We start from the raw sequence: 21,839 nt of genomic DNA, 5'->3' as shown, positions 1-21,839 counted from the left end.
ATTAAATTAGATATGGAAAATGTTGCTTTAATGCCAAATAGAATTGTCAAAAATACTAAGGAAATTGTGAATTAGGCACACGTCACCTTTTTATTACACCAAGAACTGGAGAAATCCATTGATACGGACATCGCCATCTCCTTACTCAAATGCAAAACTGACTGAGTGCTATATGTCTCTATTCCGGTTCCAGTGCCTTTAAAATGTTAAATTACATATCGCACACAATCTTCATAACAGTAAGTCACAAGCTCAACTTTGAGCGAAAACTAATTTAACCTTACTTTCTTAAAGCGCTGCTTACTTGGGAATATCCTTCTTCACGAAGTCTTATATTTAGTTGTTTTGAAATTTATATTCCGCCTTAGAAGCTTTCGAAGCCAGCAAAGAGCGCTTTCATTGGGTCATCACTTTTATGTAAAAAATTAGAAAGTGCTAACAAAATTTCTAAAAACTCTTAAAACGACTAAATAGATAGTTTAATCCGACTGAAAAAAATCTAAAAACATATTTAAATATTTTACAACACTCTTTTATAAAAGCCTGTCAAATTTGTATTATATTTATGGCAAAACCACTGTTACTTCATTTAAGATTAACTCGGCTTTGAAGTGTTATTTAGAGACTATAACGAAAAATATAACTGGAGAATTCGGTTCTAAAAGTAGAGTATTAGAATCTAGAAGTGCTGGTGCTTAATGATTAACTTAAAAAGATATTTGAAAATTCTTTACAGGTTCTATACTCTGCTAATTTTTTTCTAATCTTGAAGCATTCAGACTATTTTCATCCAATGAGAGATCGCTGCGGTAGTTTTCAGTATAAAATAGTTCTCAAATACAACTACTCCAGCTACCAATTTTTATCATCGTAAGAAAGTGCACGGGGAGTTCTGTTCTGAAAATGGTATTTGTTACCCAAAAAACAGTTATAAGCTCGGAAATTATTTAACGATACTCTTGATTTTCGCTAACTGTAGGAGACCTCTATCGTGAGAAATTTGACATCATAATAAATCCTGTGAACCATAGACCACACCACAAATAAAAAAAACGAAATAAAGGAAATGGGTATTTTCCACATGAATAAAATGGAGTCCGTAATTGGAGTAAAAAACTCGTACTTCTTAAAAAGTTACTTCTCTCTACCAAAACCGAGCCATCCTAATGAGAATACTCGTATATATTATATATTATGAAAACACCATGCTTACTTAGTATACAAATATCGACGACGATAGAAAAGCTTTGAATACATTTAAAAGCAAACAACATGGTCGGGTTCTTAAGATGACACGTAAGCCAGCACCCTTACAGTAGAATATGTGTTGGTGAGATTGTCTGTCGTACTGTGTCGTAACAAAGCACATATCCGCTGATTGTGACATTAGCCTATGGATTAATGAAGCTTTGACATAACGTTTCAGCTATTGGTAGTGATAAATTGATTTTTATGAAAGCCATAACGAAAGGGACGCAATTAGATACAAATATTCGAATGTCTGGATGGTTATCCTTATGCAGACATAGTAAATATATGTGGTGTCTACAGTATGTGTGCTGTTTACAGCTTGTCAACTTGCTTACGATCAATAGATTTCATATGAAACCAGCTTATATAATGAGTACAAAGAAAGTTACTGTCAGCTGGAGTTTGCTCAGTCGCTGTTTTTATCAGCATTTGAGTTTGTAGAGTACTTAATATAGTTACTTAGTACTATATTATAATAAGAGGGAAATATTTGGTTTATATAATTTAAGCATGACATAAGAAATCGAATTCAATTTTGATAATATTGTTACTATTTCGAGGATACTGTGACTGATTTTATTACTGCCATCTTCATAAAACTGGGAGTGATTTCCAGGACAGATATCTTTATTTTCAAAGGAAAAACGATTATTGACAGAAATTACCAAAAGGTTAAGTTTGTTATACTGAGAAAAAATTCTCTTATAATTTATATTAATATCTAAATGGAACATAACTGCACTACTCGATGAATAAACTTTAGAGAGTGGCGAATCGAACAAACCAAAAATTTGATCGAAATTCAATGAAGTCCCAATACTCATACATATGTGATGACGTCCATTTCATTTGAGAACTATTTAGGTAGTGTCTTGAAATACTTTGTGATATATCTTCATAACCTAATCTAATCTAATGTTAGAATTTTTACAAATGCAATCGGCTTTTATTTGATAGAAAGATAAAATGGCATAGAGATTAAATCAAGGAGGGTGTTCGTATTTCAAGCCACTGCATTAAAAATAGAAAATAAAGCTATTGGAATGTTCGCCGTCCATTTCACTATAGCTACTCACATTTTTATTAAAGCTTTCCCAGACATCATAGGTTTCACTAAAATTCCTCATATTTGATTAAGGGTCATAAGAGGACTTATGGTGTTAGGGGTAGTCAGGATTTTCAAAACATCAATTTTTTATCTGAAAATTTGAAGTTGATCCGATAATTACTTTTCGAGTTATTCGACAAATATCAAAGAGCGCTCATGCACTCCAACACACTAGTGTTCAACTTTAAATGCGTTTATCTCAAAACTATGTTTTTTGAACTGGTGACAACTGTAACTCAATAACCGCTCAGTAGATTTAATGAAATTCATACAGCTTTTAGAATACATAATAAACTCAGACAAAGCTTCGGATCAGGCCCAGGATTATCTATTATTTTTTTATTTTTTATTTTATTATTTTTTTTTATCCGATTGATTTTAGATGAATCTCCAAGGACTTATGATTGTCACCGCAAGGACCTTTTTTGAAACTGGGTCAACACAGACAGCTATAACTTTGGAAATTATAATTTTTTTTTCACATTTTCGTGACTTTAAGTCAAAACATTGTATAATAATGCCATATTATTACTTTTGTAAAATAACATGATTTAATAGCAAAAAAAATTACTGAAAATTCTCATTTTTTCGTGTCTCTGACTACCCCTAACCCCTTACACGTATTTTCTGAATATTTTTCAGAAGCCATACATTTAGCCATACATTTATTTAGATATGATATATGATAAATATAGTAATGAAATCCAACTAGAAAGCTTGAATAGAAACTTAGCTGATGAAAAATTTAGTCCATGCGATGTCGAAGGCGCGGAGATTGGGTCTAGTAGTAACATAGATTTGTTGTAGCTGGTGATGTAAGCAGAGCTTATGAAATGTATTTATTTCATTGCTTTGGTATGCTTCAAACACATTCCTTGATCACATTTGTATGAGAGCTTAAAAGCACATTACAAAATTTTCTTTAACCTTCATTTCTTTTGCAAATAGATTAACTGAGTTTAGTGAAAGCTTAAAAATATCGATTTCAGTCACACTAATTGAGCTTTTTAGTGAAAGCTTGATTACTTTTGCAAATACATTAACTGAGTTTAGTGAAAGCTTGAAAGCTCATTTGAAGATATTCGTTAATCAATTCTACTTCAGTGTACTAATAATATTTTGTCTACTAACCAAATTCATTTTAGCGCTGAAAAGTGAAAATACAAGCTAAGAAAATATTATTTAAAGCTTGAGAAAAATTCAGCAATTGTGTCTTTACTTGCTTATTTTCTTTTCATTAAATTTTTATGACACCATATCATATTATTGCCACATTATGTTGCATGCAACGAATTTTTAATATCGACTTGTGTCTTTTCTAAAAATTGTAGAAAACGAATGCAATAAATAAATTCATTTGCAAGGGAAAATGCAAGTTTATGCTCATAATCCTTATCCACTTCGAAAGCAGGTTACACGGTTAACAGTATTTGTTTATTATATACGCTGCAACTAACTCTCATCATATTTGCATTTGCACTTTCTTTCTTTCCAGCGAGAATTAATAAAAAATAATGCCAGCGCGTGGCAAGTATGTCTAGGCGCGGAAAGAAGAAAGGGCGGTGAAATAAATGTGATACTGTGTTACCCTTTCATAAATAATTTCAAACATAAATTTCATAAAATTTTTTTCTACGCGGACGACCCCCGAAGACAGCCAACGTGAGCTGTATTGCCCAGAGTATGTATGTATGGAGCGAAGTAAGAGCGAGTGCATGCAAATATGAGTTGCATGTTGCAAGTTGTGTTGTGTGTGTGTGTGTGCGTGTGTTCGTTGCAGCGCAGTGCATGTTGCAGTGTCACAACATTTACTTTTGTGCATGTCAAAACTTAAAAAAAGTTTCAAACACACACACACACTCAACTTCTAGTTGCTGCACTTTTCACATGCAAGTTGTTGTTTTTGTTGTTGCAATATGCAGCACGAGCGTCTATTTGTTGTGTTGTGTTTCTGTTGCTGTCAGCGTTGTATAATTTATGGTCCATCACCCCCGTTGGGCTGCTGCTGCTGTTGTAAACTCCAGAATGTTTTTCTCTTTCTCTGTATATGTGTGTGTGTTTATGCGTGCAGTGTTATGCATACATTTGCACACAAATTTATTTGCAATTAATGAATGTCAACACTGTCAACAAGTTTTTCGTTTTTGTATGCGGATTTAAATGTATAGTTGCAGACGGATGACGAGTTCATTTTTAGGTGTCGACCGTTCACAACCGGGGCAAGGGCGTATTCCCACACATACACACACACTCAGTCAGACACGTGAACATAAAAAAAGCTTTACACTCATCACATTACACAGCTTGCACATATGCAACGACAACTGCATATGCAACTGTACATGCAGTTATATAAATAAATAAATGAATACTTTTAGAAAATGCACAAAATTTTGTAACATAAAACACGAGTGCATTTACAATATACAGTGAGGGTAAGAAAAATAGCAGTGCGGTGAGTAATGGTTTGAGTTTTGAGACCAGTGTGAGTATTGTTACTTGATATATGTATTGAAGGATTTCCCTTTCTATGCTTCTGTTAGCAACAAATTCCTGAGCTTGTAATGACTCCCACTATTTGTGAACCGGCACCTTCTAGATAACATTTCCCAAATAATTTTAAGGCATACTGTGGGGTTGTCAGTCATTGAACAAATAAAAAGCCATGTCCGTACTAATTAAGTAGACGCGCCCCTCGTAAGAACAGGACTAATAGCACTTCAGATAGAAGGTTTCCTTACTGAAGGCAGGCTCTCTACATGAAGAACTTCCTTTGTAAAGAGCGGTTCTCTTTTTCGATTCAGATTATTCGCAAACTGCTCTAAAGTCAAGCTTCACGAGAAAGATCCACTTTCTGAAACTAGGGTGCTTTCTAAGTGAGAATATATCTTTCAAAAAAAGATTTAACTTCAGGAAAAAAGCTGAACATAGCAGCAAGGTTTCCTTTCTGTGACAAGGTACTCGTTTTGAAACAAAGTTTTATTTCTGAAGCTATTCCTTCTTTCCGGTACTGAAGCAAGATGTTAATTATTGACCGATGAAGATTTAGTGAACTATCCGATTACGATTACAATGGTCATTATTTGTATTGAGACTAATCCCAAACATCAGATAGAAGCTTTCCTTTCTGAAGGAAGATTCTAATTGTGAAGCAAGGTTTCCTTTCTGAGCCATGATTATATTTCTGAAACAATTATATCTTTTTGAAACAAAGTTTCCTTTTCATTAAAATCATCTTTGCCGACAGAGATCCACTCAAAGTTCGTTTCTACGAGCGAATATATATATTTTTCGAAGTTGAAGTTTTCCTTTCCGATGGAAGGTTCTCTTTATTTTTCTTCCAACAACAAAATTGATAAATAATGAAATAAGATTCCCTTTTTGGAACCAGATTTTCTTACCGAAGCTATGGTTTCTTTCCAATATTTTAGTATTGACCAATAAAAAATTTGTGGAATATCCCGAGAGTGTTTGAAACCAAGACAGTGTTGTAAGCAGTGAAATCAGTAGAAACTACATTCGAAGACTTCTACATACTCAAGGAAAGGAAGAATTAAATGTATAAATGTAGTAGGTATTCCAACACGAGAGTGTCCAGAAACATACTAACAAAAAGAAAAGTAAAACATTTAGGGTCGATCAACACAGGAGTTTCCTGTACGGTTCCGAGATCTCGATCAAGCTCTCTGATGGGATCATACCAAAAAACGCATTTATTTTGCTAAATTTTCGCCGTAATTAATGGTTATGGAGAATTACAGAACACAAGAGCCATGATTTTGTTGATTCAAAGTCAAGCAAGATGTCTTGCGATCTTTATTTTAGGCAAAAACACATATGCCTCTAAAACATATGAGAATGAATAGGAATATAATATTTAATAGTTTTTATTTATTGTTTCTTATAATAACACACATTTTGAAATATTCCATCATCTATCGTTAAATAAAGTTGATTTTTTCACTTTTAACTGCCACTCAAAAGTTTTTAATGTATTTTGCTAATGCAAACAACTATTAGTACAATATTAGCAATTTTTCCCCATAAAATATCCTTTAGCCCATCATAGTGCTATTATTTTAAGTGCGACTGCAACTATAACAGCAATATGAGCGCAGTGAATTGAAAATGTTTAAATACTTGCTGTGTGGCAGAGCAAAAACTTATCAAGTGATAAGTAAATATTGTATGAAGCCAGTAAATTTGCAAAAGAAATTACTCAAGTGGAAAGTAGAAATGCGTAATATGTGAAGCATAAATAAGTTTATTAGTGCCGAAAAATTGCCAAAACAAACAAGCTGGCAACTAACACCTTTTAAGTAAATATAAATATATAAATAATAAATATTTTTCATATTTTACAATTCGCACATAAATCATGAAGTGCCATTTTTACGGCTCAAATGGCATACACTTTATAACGACTCAATTTTTAATACATTAAATGCGCTGCATATTGCCGGCATATGCAAGTTGCTGTTGCTTGCCTTGCGTTGCAACGCCTAGCCAATTAAGGCCAACTCATTCATTTCTAAAGTCTAATAAATTTATATGACCACTATATAAATTAATATGTACTTTGATATCGTAATAAATATTTACGTGTTTATATTTGCTTATACGCAACACGCACACACATACACCCATTCTTACATATATGAAATTTATGTATGAGTGTATATACACTTTAAACCAACAAAGGAAGCGAGCACAAAGCATAAGGCGCAAAGAGCACAGCGCAATTGTAAAGTGTGTGGTGAAAGTACGAGTACTGAACTTGTGGCAGGAAAACCGCAGCGTGCGCAGGTGTTGCTACAAATGGGCGTCTGGCAATGCGTGACTTACATGCATAATCAATGGTTAGACGCAGGCTATTAATTGTCATGAACACACACCCACATATGCGCTTGTATTGTGTACTAAGGCAGTTTGACCGGACAGGCAGACACATAAAATATTTAAATGTGCATGCAACAAGCGTTGCCACTATCAGTGAAATATAGACTGACTCTGGATTTGTACTCACACTTGTATACATGCAACAGTGTGTTTAAAGGCAAGCGAGCGGCATTAAAAATTAATAAACAAATATTTATTTTAATAGTTTTACAAATTTTGTGCATTTTAAACGCTTTTTAATTTTACGACATTTTGTCAAATTTCAAGTGTTTAAGGAAGTCATAAAACTATAAATAAATCGTTAAGATATTAAATTTTATGACTTGAGCATGTTTATGGCTCTAGTGTGAACGAATGTCAACAGCTAGATATCGTGCTGGTTATAAAATCATAAAAAAAACTTCGAGGCACCCAATGCAGCGCTACTTCCTAATCAAGGCATTTCTAATTACTTTGAAGTTTAAGCAAAAAATGCGCTTGAAATAAGAATTCCAGCCAATGTTTGGATATTTACAGGCGTAAACTTACTACAATATTTCATTCACTCAGTAACATATTTAACTATAGTTCTCAGATGCTTAATGAATGTTAAAACAAGTATTTTTGAAGCTACAAAATGTCATCTTCCAACTTCATTGAGCCCAATACTCTCTTCTTCTACAGCCTTATGTATAAATTAAACTCTAAAATCATATATTTTACGGTTTATAGCAGGTATGATTTAAATCTTGTTAAGTTCGCATCGAAGATCAAATGGACCAAATTATTTTTAGAGCTCTTTAGAGTCAAATCTCTATAACATATGCTAAACTTAGTTATAAGAGAAATTCTTCCAAAATGCTTAAGCAGATAAATCCCTGGTTGGAACGATGAAAAGAAATAACGAAAATAATGATACAATTGTACAGCTAATGGCTCCAATATCAGGTCTTCAAAAAATAACTCTCAATTCGTTAATACTGATTTGTCCTGACTAATCATTGTTCAAGATAAAATTGTTTCATTGAATGCGTATTTCTCTTTAAATATACTCTCAAAAATTTGAGGGAAAATTTCCGCGTACAACGAAAGACAGAATATTATAGAACAAACAGTTGCTGCGAGTCAGTGGATGCTACTTAAGTGAATATGTGTTCCGTGAGACCAAATTAAGTTGAAGGAACACTAAGAAACCCTATATTTCGAAATGGGAGCGATTTGGCAGCCTATGACACATTGCGCTGAACTTACAGATATCAGTCAATAACATTCAGCAATTGTGCGATTGAGAGGTCCTTTTGGCAAGCGGGGGAGCGTAAAATATCTTTCGAACTGCTTTCTCTTACGATATCAAAGTACATATTAATTTCTCTTAGTTTCTTGGCTAGGTTCATCTCAACAATACCTTAAATGTGCTTACTGGGCACTCTTCGTGAGACTAAGAATATTGCCAGACCCAACCAAGCCAAAGCTGTTAAGAAGAAGGTAACGTAGAATCATCTCCAATCTTCTCCAATCTTCAGCATTCGCCCGACTGACGATAAAAATCTCGGTACGCATTCCAAACTCTTTGCCGAATGAGGAACTCTCTGAGTTTTTTGGTAACAAAAAGTACGGCACTCACAATTTATCAAGTGAGATCTTTTGTATACCCAGAGATCTTCCTCTTAAGATAACCTAACCTAACCTCACCCTAAATTTGAGTAATTTTAATTTTTTTGTAGAATTCTGTAAAGTTGACAGCCAGATTAAAATCTGGTCCCGTTTCGATTATGTAGAGCTGATAGTTGTGAGAACATAAGACTATTATGAAAATACAAATATTATGATCGACAATCAAAGCTATTCATGTCTGTTAGAGGTTTACAGTTAAAATAAGAAAGCTGTCGGATTTAATATCTATTGTTAAAGAAACCTAATTTTAAGGAGGCGATCTATTTATATAAATAAATAAGCGTTTGGGATCAAAAGATGATATCTTTTGAAGCTGTTTATGGCATGCATTTTCTTAAATTATTAGTTATATTTGCAGTAAGACTCATTATCCACAACCGATGTTGACAACTCTTAGTATGATTTTGAGAGATGGAAATACCTCTATTGAATGCCATAAATTCGTGATATGTACGATCTGTTCCCAAGTATTATTCGTTATAGTCATCGATACTTTGTAGAAGAAAAACTACCTTTAATTAGTTTTTAACTTGTCGCCTTCTCAAAACGCACCTCTGTGCCTGAGCGAAACAAACAAGAGACAGAGAAAGAAAGAGAGAGAGGAAAAAGCATAGAAAAAACTGTAGTACCAGCATATGTTGCACTAATGACAATTTAAACATCAACATGCTTGGGGTTTCGGACACAATACCCAAGCGATATATCAAATATACGCAAGCAAACAACAAAAACACACGAAAATTACCCATTAGCCTGACTGTTGAGCCTTAAGGACCTATTGTACTGGGCTACGATTACTTAGAACCATGCGCATACAACTTCATTGGTGTTCGGGTGTAAATGTGTTCATATGCACGTACATATAGCGGTATACAAATGTATTTAAAGTGTGAATTGAATTTGCAAACTTTCAACACTTTTACACCCTTTCTACAATAACAAAAACAAAGAAAGGCCAGCAGCAAAGCAAATAAAACCTTAAATGTCGAATTCGGTAAATTCACAGAACTGGCAAGTTGTAAGGCGACGGCGAGCAAGAAAGAGAGAAGGGGGAGAGGGGAGGAAAGAGAGTAGGAGTGGTGTGCGAGAAAAAAACCGGCATAGCCAAGTGGCCACATTGGCTAGGCAAGTTTGTGAACTTAAACAAATTCGGGTTGGGATAATTCGTTTACGCTCAATTGAACTTTGTGCAAAAATTTATTGTATTTGCATATCAAGCTGCCACACGGACATACATATGTACATACAGACGTAGTTCGAAGGAAATTGTATGTTTGAGCGTGTGTGCGCGTGTGTTTGTCTAACCGGAACCGGATGCAACGATAACAGCATTGTGGCTATGCATAAATTGCTTTTTCACTTTTATACAGCCAAACACACAACTCGTACAATTTCGAGCATTAGCACACAAATGCAACAGGAAGCGCACACCAACACACACTCATACATACAATCACACAAATGTGTCTGTGTCTGTGTGTATATTCGCAATGGCAGACGTGCAGCCAGCCGCATGGCGCAACAGTTCAACAGATATTCGAGGTGCCAATGGAAAATTTTCAAGATGCCCGACATCAGCTGCAACAACAACAACACCATGAATCGAATGAAAAAAACGTTATAATGGCACACGCATAGCGAGCACATAAGCCGCATTGCCTTTGCTTGTGGCAAAAGGAAAGTGCTTTCGCTTATTGCTCCTTGGCCTGACTTTTACTGCCGGCCTGGCATGCCTATGCCACCACTTCCTGCAACCAGCCAGCGAGCCAGCCAACGCCATATTCGGCATGTTCGCATAGTTAGCACATTTGCCTATTTGCCTGCCAGACGGCAATGCCAGATTGCCCGCCCGCCTGAGTGTATGCCTGTGTATGCTCGTCTAGAATAAAATGCAATAAGTGCCCTTCTTACGTTTTTGCTGCAGCCACAAATTCGCAAACTATTTCAGGTTAGTGCAAGAAAGTGCCATCAACTATTGCACGCACCACTTGAAAATTAAATAACCCAGCAAGGCATCGCACGAGCGCCTGCACTAAACACACACACACGCAGAGAGTGATAGAGTGAAAGGAAGAAAGAGAGAGGGAGACAGTGAGAGAGGTGTGCATAAATATGCAAGTAAATTATGTAAGCTCAAGTAGTGAAAATATTTTCATACCCCACTTTCGAAAGCGCAAAAAAATATTATAAATATATTAACAGCAGCGGCAGCTGTCCCACTAAGACTGTCTTGCCACGCAGGCGTTGTGGCGCGTTATGTAGGCCACTTAGGGTCTTTTTATCTTTTGACTGTCATTGATAAATAGTGAAGTTTTGTCATGATGGATTATACTCGTCGCAAATAAATGTTGAATTGCATACTTTTACTCGACTTGTGTGCTGTACGTGCGTGACTACTGCACGGGAAGTCGAGTGTTCTAATCCCATGAAGGAATTAAAGAAAAAGGAAATAAGCAATGCCAAGCAGATAACATCTATATTTTATGTGTATTTTTGACATACAAATAATTGAAAGTTAAAATATCTTTGAAGTTTCAAAACAGCTTATGACTTATCTATATAAAACTTCATTGCCGGATTCCAAACAAATTCTTATAACTGCTATTTGGAAGGTAGGAACACATAAGAAGAAATCAGCGCTAGATGAAGAAAATAACCACGGTTTTGAAACGTTCCTCAACATCATCTTAATATAAAATCAGTACTTAAAGTATTAAAGCTTTTTATAAATGCTTTTTATGATAATCGTGCATGTGATGTCAAGTCGGTTTGACATCGTGATTTCCTTTGATCTCTAAGATAAATCGTTAATGGCGAGATAAATATAATAATAATATTCTTCTATTCTAGCTATGGACTCATATAGAAATAGTATTCGTTTCCGGAATTAAAACGATGAGTGCACAACCATTTTCACTACGAAATCTAGAGAATCTTCTACTAATGGACACCTCTATTAGACGAACACCTCCTTTGAGCGATTATTTCTTCATGTACCAAGTTAAGTTTTTATAATGAATGACATACTCTTAGGCAAACACCTCTCTTGGGCGAATAAAAACTGTGGTTATCCGTCCAAGAGGGGTTACATTCAGTGGCGGATCAAGAAAAAAATTTTGGGGGGGTTTTACGAAAAGTTTTATTACTCAACGTATTTTTATTATAGCAGTTTCCTCGCGAAAATTCAGTTATTATAGGACACGTTTTTTTTGTGTGTATTTTTCCCAAAGTTCGAATTTTACGCTAAAAAAGCTCGAGAAATATTTTCTTTTTATGAAAGGGTGATCAACTGTTCAGAACAAAACTTTCTTACGGAGGTGAAAATGTGGAAACAGCGAACTTCAAGCAAGCATTTTCGGAATGATCTCGAAGCTTTAGAAGCAGTGAACAAAACGTCTTTTGGGAATGTTTTCAAGATTTTACGCATATGGCGTTATTGCCTGTTTCAATAGCATCACCGGAAAGAAGTTTTTCAAGTTTAAAGAGAATTAAAACCTATTTACGAAATACGACAGGTCAAGATAGGCTTAATGGTCTAGCATTAATGAATATTCATAGGGTTATTGATCTGTCAGTTGATGAAATACTAGAAGAATTCTTTCAAAAACCAAGGAAAATATAACATGGAATGTGAGATCCCGTGTAATCCTCAATTAATCACAGAGGTTCAGCGATACTGCTTGTACAAATGTAGAGCAAGTTCGAATTATATGAATAACAACAAAAATCTTGTAATTTGATGTGATTTTTTTGATCAATAAAACCAAACCCATATAAACAAACATATATTTTTCTATGAGTGTAGGGGGCGTTTTAACACAAAACCCCCCGTGGATCCGCCACTGGTTACATTGTAGTAACTATTATGCGACAGTACTAATAGATCTGCAAGTGTTTATTTTTCACCGGGTTCTAATACCATCCCAATATTGAAAATAAAAAAAGATTTCTCTTAAAGACGTTCCAAGCAGTTGTAATGCCTTCGTCGACATTGTATATTGCAAACTCTGAAATAGCATGATTTCTTTCTTTTTTGAATAGCATTTTCGAACAGATCACGCGTGAGTCGTGTCAATATGTCATGCTATCGTTGTTCAGTATTTTTTGACATTTCATCATGGAAAGACTTACGCCTGAACAACGTATACAAATTGTTCAACTTTGTTTCGAAAATTCACGTTCTGTAAAGATCATGGTCAACATAATCGGACTACTGGGCGTTCTATTCGCAGCACCAACACCCGTCTTAAGATCCATCATCTATTACTGGATATTATTCGACCACGGTGGAACCTTCGGTCCAAATTAATAACCGAATATTTGACGGCTGAAATTGATGTTTGTGATCTCAGCGACACTTCCCACACTTCGCATTAATCATTGAATTTATTGCGAGAACACTTCGGTGAGCAGATAATTTCAAATTTTGGGCCGGTCGATTGTCCACCAAGATCGTGTGATATCATACCGTCAGACATTTTTCTGTGGTGATCTGTAAAGTCTAACTTCTATGCGGACAATCTGGCCTCGATTCAGAGCAAAACATCACGCGTGTCATTCGCCAGTTTCCAGACGAAATGCTCGAACAAGTCATCGAAAATTGGACACAACGAATGTACCATCTGAGACGTTGCCGTGGACAACATTTGAAACACATAATCTTTAAAAAAATAAATGTCAAAGAATGTTTTTTCGAATGATAATAAACATTCCTCATTAAATTTAGATTTTCTTTGTTTTTTCTTTAAAAAAGTAGGAAATCTCAAAATTGATCACACTTTATAAGGGCTAGTCGGTGGGGACCAGCTGAAAGGCCAATTAAAGAGAACCGTTTCTGTAATACTTACAATCTCTATCTCGGAAAGACAAATACAATCAATTATCAATCTAGTGTTATAGGAAATTACTACTACTTTCTCAGTTACCTAGAATATTGATCCAACTTAATTAACTTTGATTTTTATATTCATTGGATGAATGGCAAATAAAGCAAGAAATATCAGCGAACAGTTTCTAAATTATTGAAGGATATGAACATAAACGTCTACGTTTTTCTAAGGAAAGCATAATGACAAAGCTCAGGATGTTATAATATCGAGCGAAAACAAATGTATTACTTTATAATGTATGGTGGTATCCTAAGATATGAAAAGCTGACTGGAAGAGTTACTTTTAGAACAAATTGTGGAATAGTTGTAATTCACTGTTACTGCGTGGAGTTAGAAAGCTCGGCTTCGAGGATTGGTAGCAAAAAAAATAAAACTATTATGAGGCTGGTTTATAAACTATTACATGTTTCAATGGATAGTGTTCTCCAACTTCTTGCAACAAAAGAATATTTTCGAAACTATGTCCTAGCGAGCACTCAGCAAAGCACAGCAGGCTACAATTACGCTGCGTAGTCACTATTAAGCACATAAATAAACAGCAGGAATGGCCTACGGGCCCTTATAGCTGCCTTGAATGCCTTTCAACACGCTGCTTACAAGTTTGCAACAATGTAATGTTATTATTATTTCTTGCTGGTTTTTGGTGCAACAGTTTGCAGCTGCTTCCAGTGCTACTACTTATATACGTATAGATATATATATACATTTTAGTGGTATAGTTTTTGTGCGCAATAAAAGCTGAGTAGCGGCATATTGCAACACTACAAGGCGCCAGCCAAGCTAGCGTTGGTTGCAACTACACTGCTTTGATATCGCACTTATTTTATTTTATTTGACACATTATATGCACGTACATACACAAATAAGTTGTTTAACTCACCGAAATTTCGTCCAAACAAAGGAGCAAAGCGCAAACGGAATGAAATATCTGAAAAGGAAGAAAAAAGAAGAAAACAAAAAAGTCAGTGAAAATATAATTTTCTGTTTCTTTGCTTATGTTGCGAAATGTGTGGCATGGCATAATGTTGCTGCCATGAATTTGCATTTGTCGGCAAAGGCTTTGATAGTGTCGAAAATGACGGCACACTGCCTTGTGCCCCCACCCCCGTCGCGTTGCTGCACAGGGTCGTCGTGTGTCAAGAAGTTCAAGTGTGCAACATGAAGTACAGTTGAAGTATTTTAATTCACCTTTCGGCATTTCATATGTGCCACACATCAACACACACACACCGACACTCATATTAGTGTGCTTATATAATAGTTTGGGCATGCTTTTGTGTTATTATTAGAAATTGCATGTAATTATCGTGCAATAAAACACACTTACACCACCGCACACTCTTCGCTCCTTTATTCAGTTGCTTTTATGTTCTATGCGCTCCACCAGCAGCGGCATGCAACTTTGTGGCAAGTTGAGAGTTAAGTAGCAAGGCGTTATTTTTCGTTTAGCTTTGTTTGTTCTTCGCAAGTTTGGCAATTCGAAATTTATTAGTGTGCGTTGTTGTTTTTGTTGTTGGCAGCATGCAAATGAATTAAATTAATTTCCATGAAAATTGCATAGCTCTAATTACATTTCAACCAAAAATTATTAATTGCTCTCTGCTCTCTGGTTTTGACATTTTAATTGCTTATGCAAAACAAAAATTACACTTTGTAGCAAACGCAGTCGGCAGTCGCAGTCGGCAGCGCGCTCGGAAGCTTGTGGCGTAAGTGCAGCAAAACTCAATGAAAGTTCCTCAAATTATTAGCGCATACTTTGAGCGTTTGCACTGACTGACGTCGCACCACTAACGGATTCATACTTGCCACTGTGGCATTCGGTGGGCATGCGTCAGCGTGTGGCATATTCTATTAACTCATAGCAAAATGTGGAGCAGCAAAGTTATCCAAAAGCAAACGAAAATGAAAAGCTGTGCTATTTGTTAGAAAAAAGTGAAGTGGCACTTCCGACTGCGACAAACATTAAGGTCAAAGCGGTATGATTTCGAAGGCTGCTGACCTTTTGGATTTGTTGAAATTCGAAAAGATACTTTATAACGAACGATGAAGCAGGGAATTTAAGCGGGTATCAAATAGAGACAGAAGTCATTGTAAATAAGAAAATACTTAACAGGATAGCTAGGAGCAATCATAGATTACCAGTATGTATCCATGGCCACATCGTTTCAAGGGTAATAAAATGGCTGAACAATTAGCGGTGGCAATCGAACTGACAGGACCGGTGCTTTTCTTACAGTGGATCCACATATCATTAAAGAAGATATCCGGAAAAAATGGATTTAAATGGCTTCATTAATCAAGGTTGTTTCTGCAAGACTAAAGCCTGAAATGGTATATATAGATATCATTTTCCCAGAAATGAACTAAGATAACTTATTACAGCGTATACTAATCACTGTTAAAGTGTCATATGTACAAAATGAGGATCTGCTCGACAGAATACTGAGAATTCGGCGACTTGGCAGCGGAGACACCAGATCATCGTCTCCATAATTTACCTTCAGTCGCAAAAAGAAGAGGTCAAGCAAACGGAGCGATGTATCCACTGAAAGCATGTCACTTCTACCAGCCTATGTGGGCTATTAAGCCTCCTTAGTGCGAATGGGTTAGCTGAAGGAATGATATCAGAAGAAAGGCGCAAAAGACCACTGGTTGTTGTGACCTGGCTTTTATCCGGGCAATGGCTGTTGTTTCGACGACCTAAACTTAACTTATGGTCAACATTATAGGCCTACTGAGCGTACTATTCCCAACACCATCACACATCTTGAGACCCAGTATTCATTATGTGATTCGATCTAATAGTCCATGCTCAGAACGCAGTGCAGTGAAGAAAATATAGAAGTCGTAGCTGAGAGCGTACACGAAGGTCGTGGAGAGTCGATTCGGCGCCGTTCGCAGCAACTCGGACTGACGAAAGGAACGACTTCGCGCATGTTACGTCGAGATTGTAAATTGAAAGCGAACAAAATAGAGCTTGTGCAAGAACTGAAGCCGCACGAACTTCCCAAGCGACTTCGCTGCATTCTATGGGTTCTTGAAAAGTTCCAAGATCCGACGTTTTCGAGCCAATTTCTGTTTAGCGATAAGAACCATTTCTGACTCAATGGGTATGTATACAAGCGAAATTGCCGCATTTGGGATGAAGAGCAACCTGAAGAGATTCAGGAGCTGTTTTGAACGTAACAGTCAATGACGTCCGTGATCGCGCGCTGATAACCGACTATGTGATAGCTGAAATTGAAGTTTGTGAACTCGGTTACATTTGGTCCAACAAGACGGTGCCACTTCCCAGACATCGCATCAATCAATGAATTTATTGAGAGAACACTGCGGTGAGCAGATAATTTCACGTTTTGGGCCGGTCGAATGGCCACCAAGATGGTGTGATATCATATTGTTAGACTTTTTCCTGTGGGGATATGTAAGGTCTAAAGTCTATGCCGACAAACAGTTACCCGGCGAAATGCTCGAGCGAATATTATGTTTTGCCATTTAAAATGTTTTTTTTTTTTTTAATTTAATAGATATATAAAATAGTTTACCCTTTAAAAACATAGCTTGTTCATATATGTATATGTACGAGTATGTAAATGTTGCTCTTGTTCAAATTTAATCTAAAACCAAACCGATAATTCTTTTCCACACAGCAAGTGTTCTATATACATTTTCAAATAAATTAAAAGCAACTTTTAATCCAGTTTAAGGCTGGCGACAAATGAGCTGTGAAAAATATAAACATATACATACATACAAACATTACATAATAAACACACTCAACCACACTGTTGTAAATGACAAGCTTCGCAACCTAATCAGCATAATGTAAAAAGCATACACAGCCGCATGTGGCATGTGGCATGAGAGTGGCAACACTGGCTCAATTTCCATTAGCCCCAATTTGGGCTTATATAATTTATTTTAACGCTAATGTGAGCGTAATTTTTAATTAGCACGAAAATTTGTCTAGCTTACCCATACCACCATGCCATGTGAGCACAACACACACACACACACAACATGTGAGTATGGCAGCACAGGGTCCACAGTGGCATTACGGTGTGTTGCAACATTGCTGGCGCTCGACTGCTTGGTGGAGCGTGGCAACAAATCGTTTACGTTGCATTATTTAATAAATTGCTTTTGTGTCACCATAGATTTTAACAACACAATAACAGCAAAAACACTGTGCTGCAGCAATTGTCGCACGCATTGCGGGTGTAGTTGTTGTTGCTTTTGTTGCACGACTGCCGCATATGCTACGTTAAGGCAATTTAAATGACCAGCGCGCGTTGCTGCTGTCCCCTGTGCGGTGGCTGTGTGTTGTTGTTGTTGTTGCATGTAGTAACACCACCTCCGCGCTCAACTGTAATATGCCACATGCGCCAATTTCAATTTGGCGCCCAATAAAACATTCATGAACACCTTTTACGCTATAAAATCCGCATCAGTGCCACGCTGTGGCAAGATAGCTGGCGCACACACACACACGCGCGCGCAAGCATATATAATGGCAGCGCAATTGCCTTCGCAAGCGCACTTGCCACACACACCTCTGTGTATGAATATATTTATGTAAATGTATGGAGAGCCAAGTTGCATGTAGTGTGCATGTCACACCGCCACACATACATGCATACGAGCGCGTGTGGCAGCGTTAAGTGTCGCATGTGCAATGTGTTGGCGAATCTGTTGCTGCTGCCAGTGTTGCTGTGGCGCACTTAAAACGACACCAAGTGCAAATTGCATTTCGGCAATAAGCAAGAGCGCAACACCAGTGACAGCAGCGATTCCAAAAAACAAAAACAACACAATCAGTTGTTGGTGGCAACAACAACAACAGCGGTGTTAGCAACTGGTGCATAAGACTATCATGCAACATGTTAAGCAACACATACATGCACCTCGCCTCACCAACAACGCGCCCCAAATGGCAACATTTTTGTCAGCTGCGCTGCCTGCTTGGCGGTTTGCACTTCAACAGCCACTTGCTGGCACTTGACTGGTTTGTTATTTTGCTGCACAAATTTAGTTGAAATATTGTAATTCTGGCTTTTTCTCTTTCATTTCGCCGCCGTGTGTTGCCATATATAACCATACCCATATACAAAATTCGCATTTGTTGCCATGTGTGTGTGTGTGTGCGTTGGATCACATTTCGGTGCGTTTCGTGGAAAAGCAGCTTAAAATCAAACAGAAAATCACTGCTTACACTTTCGTTCAACAAAAGTAGAATGAGAAATACTCGTATTTTGCAACTTAGTGAAATTCGCGTAATGAATCCGATCAGCAATCATCCCGAGAGTGAGTAGCTGGTGGTACTTTAATGGGGCACTTGTTGAAATAAATATAAATTGCTGACTTAGTTTGAAGAGTTATAAGAAAATTAAGTTCGGTGACTTAGAGAGAATTTAACGTTATTGTAAATTCCAATAAGAGATATATTCATTACTACATTAACACTTCCGCTGTGGCGAAACAAACGGACACGAAAACTAATTAGTGGTCTAGGGAGCTCCTCACCAAGGTACTCTTTTGGTAAATACTAGTAGGGATTTTAACTATTCCAAAAAATTATATCGGATACTATTTCTCACAGCTTTATGGGAAATGTCGAGGAAGAATTATCTTAACACTTAACCTTGCTTCTGTAAGGTTAACCCTGCAACCCCTCAGAATTTACACGTTCTGCCATCCAGGTGAAATGAACGTTTAAGCAGATTTGTGAAGAGTGCAATACGATTTGTAAATAAATGAGGCTCAACTTCAGAAGTTTTCTCATGTTCAATTCACGACTTCTCTCCTCGCAACGTTTGTCAAAAAATTTACATGTTAAAATAAAAACAATTGAAATGTTAAACCTTTTTATATGCAATTACTATCTAGTTATGGCAGTTGCTTATTCGATTCATCATTCTCCCTGAAGCATCTTTACAATAAGGTAGGAAATCACAAAAATGTCTACGACTACAAATAGTCTTTGATGGAATTTTATTATAAAACTATGGTCTGGGTTATACCTCCAGAAAGAAATAGCTAAAATTGTTTTACTAGTCAAAGTTAAATTATTTTAGAGGCGAACCGAAAGCTTAATTCTGTAGCTTTCGTATTATCTTATGTATTTGACTATACTATTTTTAGTATATATTGTCAAAAATAAAATAAAATGAAAAGACATCATTTTTCATACATGGCCAGAAAGTGATGTTTCCTATCAGAAAACATAGACCTTGTTTCGGAATTCCATCGATATTGTAAGGAAGGGCTAACTTAGTTGTAACCAAAATGTTCGGTACTCTAGAAATTAATTTTAATTTTATTTTATTAAGATAACACACTACTCGTCCCGTATATTAGGATTAAGTCCACTAGAATAACGTGTATATGGAAGCTGGGATAGTTCCTGGACTGATTTCAACTATTTTTGCCACCAAGCTACGCCATATTCAATATTATACACTCACTTAATTTATACGATATATAATGTCCACTGGAAGTTAGATAATCCGTATCAATTATATATAGAGGACTGAAGAAAGCATTGACTCGTGGTACATGAGAAGTAGGCGTGGTTGTGAATCGGTTTCGCCAATTTTCAAACTATATCATTGGAAAGCCATATTAATGTTATAAACCAAAAATCTTAGAAATTGGTGGAGCAGTTCCTGAGGTATGGTTTTTGTCTCACAAGTGAGTGGAGTCATGATCATTTAAAAATCATTTAAATTCTATGGCATGTTCACCATGAAATTTGAGATTTCTGGTGTTTTACCTTAATGAATTAAAGCACTTTTAGTGGTTCTCTACATAATATTTGTACGGGAGGTAGGCTTGGTTATAATCCGATTCCCTGTGCAACATGTTTCGAGAGTATAAAAAGTGCCTAAACTTTAGTTTAAAAGACGGGTTCTAAAAGTTATGAATATCTTTGCTAATTCGCCATTTCCGATGCCTAGTCATTCCGCTCTATGTGCCACCAACAAAAGCACTACAAATTGCGTCTTAAAAACGACCTTTTCGGCTTTTAGTATATAAAAGTAAATGTCTGTTTGTTTGAGTGACTTTGTATGTGTGTGCTGTGTGTATTAGTGTGTGAGCGCGCGCGATAAAATCAACAAGTTTACCAAAAGATTATTTTAATTTTTTGTTCGGTTAAACTTTGTCGCGCCGGAATGTACTTCAATGGAGTGGAATGTGCACCCACTGAATACAAGCACCACACCAACAACAACAACAAAATGTTGCTCTATTGGCTGCGCTTTTGGCTTTTTGGCAATGCACCAACAAGCAAGTGCAAATGTTGAAAACAAACAACACAAGCAACACCAACAACAAAACAGCTGTTGCGCATAACAATGGCAGTGCCAGCAAACAGCAACAACTAACTGGCATTTATTGTTTGTTTGTATGTTGTACGTTTGCGCCACTTGCGCCGCCGTCACACCATTGTTCTTGTTTTGTCTGCTAATGCAATCGCTAGGCTTTGCCTGGCTTTGGTCCGCTTTTGGCGTTAACATTGTTTGCCCTTTCGTTTGCTCGGCTATAATTTGTGCAAATTTCCATGCCACTGCAGCCAACAACCAACTACTTACTTACCAGTATGCCAGCCTTGTACAGCACACACACACTCACACTTCCCTCTCCTCCTCCCTCCCGGCATACTAGCACTTCTCGTGGCATTTTCGGAAGCTGGAAGCCATTTGCCAAAAATGGCAGACAAAATTGACTGCGTCGCTGCAACTTGACTGCCAAAAATGCAACAACTACACAGCTAAGAGGTATGCCTGTGGTTGTGGCAAGTTCCAGAGTTCCAGTGAGTGTGCAACATTCATATTAAAATGGTTTGCTCTAAGTAAGTGTGTGTGTGGTCGGTGTCAGCGCAGCAAAAGTGCCTCCGACTTTGTCATTTGGCAGAGTTGACACCACCGCACAGCAGTCGTCCATGCGAGCCGTAGCGGCAGGCAGCAGGCGCAGGCAGCAGCAGTGGCATGTTGTAATTTTGCTAGCGACTGTTGTTATTGTATCACATTGCAATTATT

The 21,839-nt window shown here is 36.8% G+C and overlaps 1 protein-coding gene across 3 annotated transcripts in view; it reads right to left on the bottom strand.

The window, feature by feature from the left end:
- The window catches only part of LOC105218091 (uncharacterized), a 263,373-nt gene that overhangs the window by 52,309 nt on the left and 189,225 nt on the right, over positions 1-21,839 (bottom strand). For 2 of the 3 annotated variants that reach the window (XM_054230734.1, XM_011193446.3), the window contains one exon: positions 14,681-14,728. The exons of the other annotated variant lie outside the window; for it this stretch is intronic. The gene's annotated coding sequence lies outside the window, so the exon portion shown is untranslated. The remainder of the gene's footprint in view (positions 1-14,680; positions 14,729-21,839) is intronic. 3 annotated transcript variants of the gene reach the window in all.

Source organism: Zeugodacus cucurbitae, chromosome 5 (genome assembly GCF_028554725.1).
Source record: "Zeugodacus cucurbitae isolate PBARC_wt_2022May chromosome 5, idZeuCucr1.2, whole genome shotgun sequence".
Classification (NCBI taxonomy): Eukaryota; Metazoa; Arthropoda; class Insecta; order Diptera; family Tephritidae; genus Zeugodacus; species Zeugodacus cucurbitae.
This window is presented reverse-complemented; position numbering and strand designations above follow the sequence as displayed.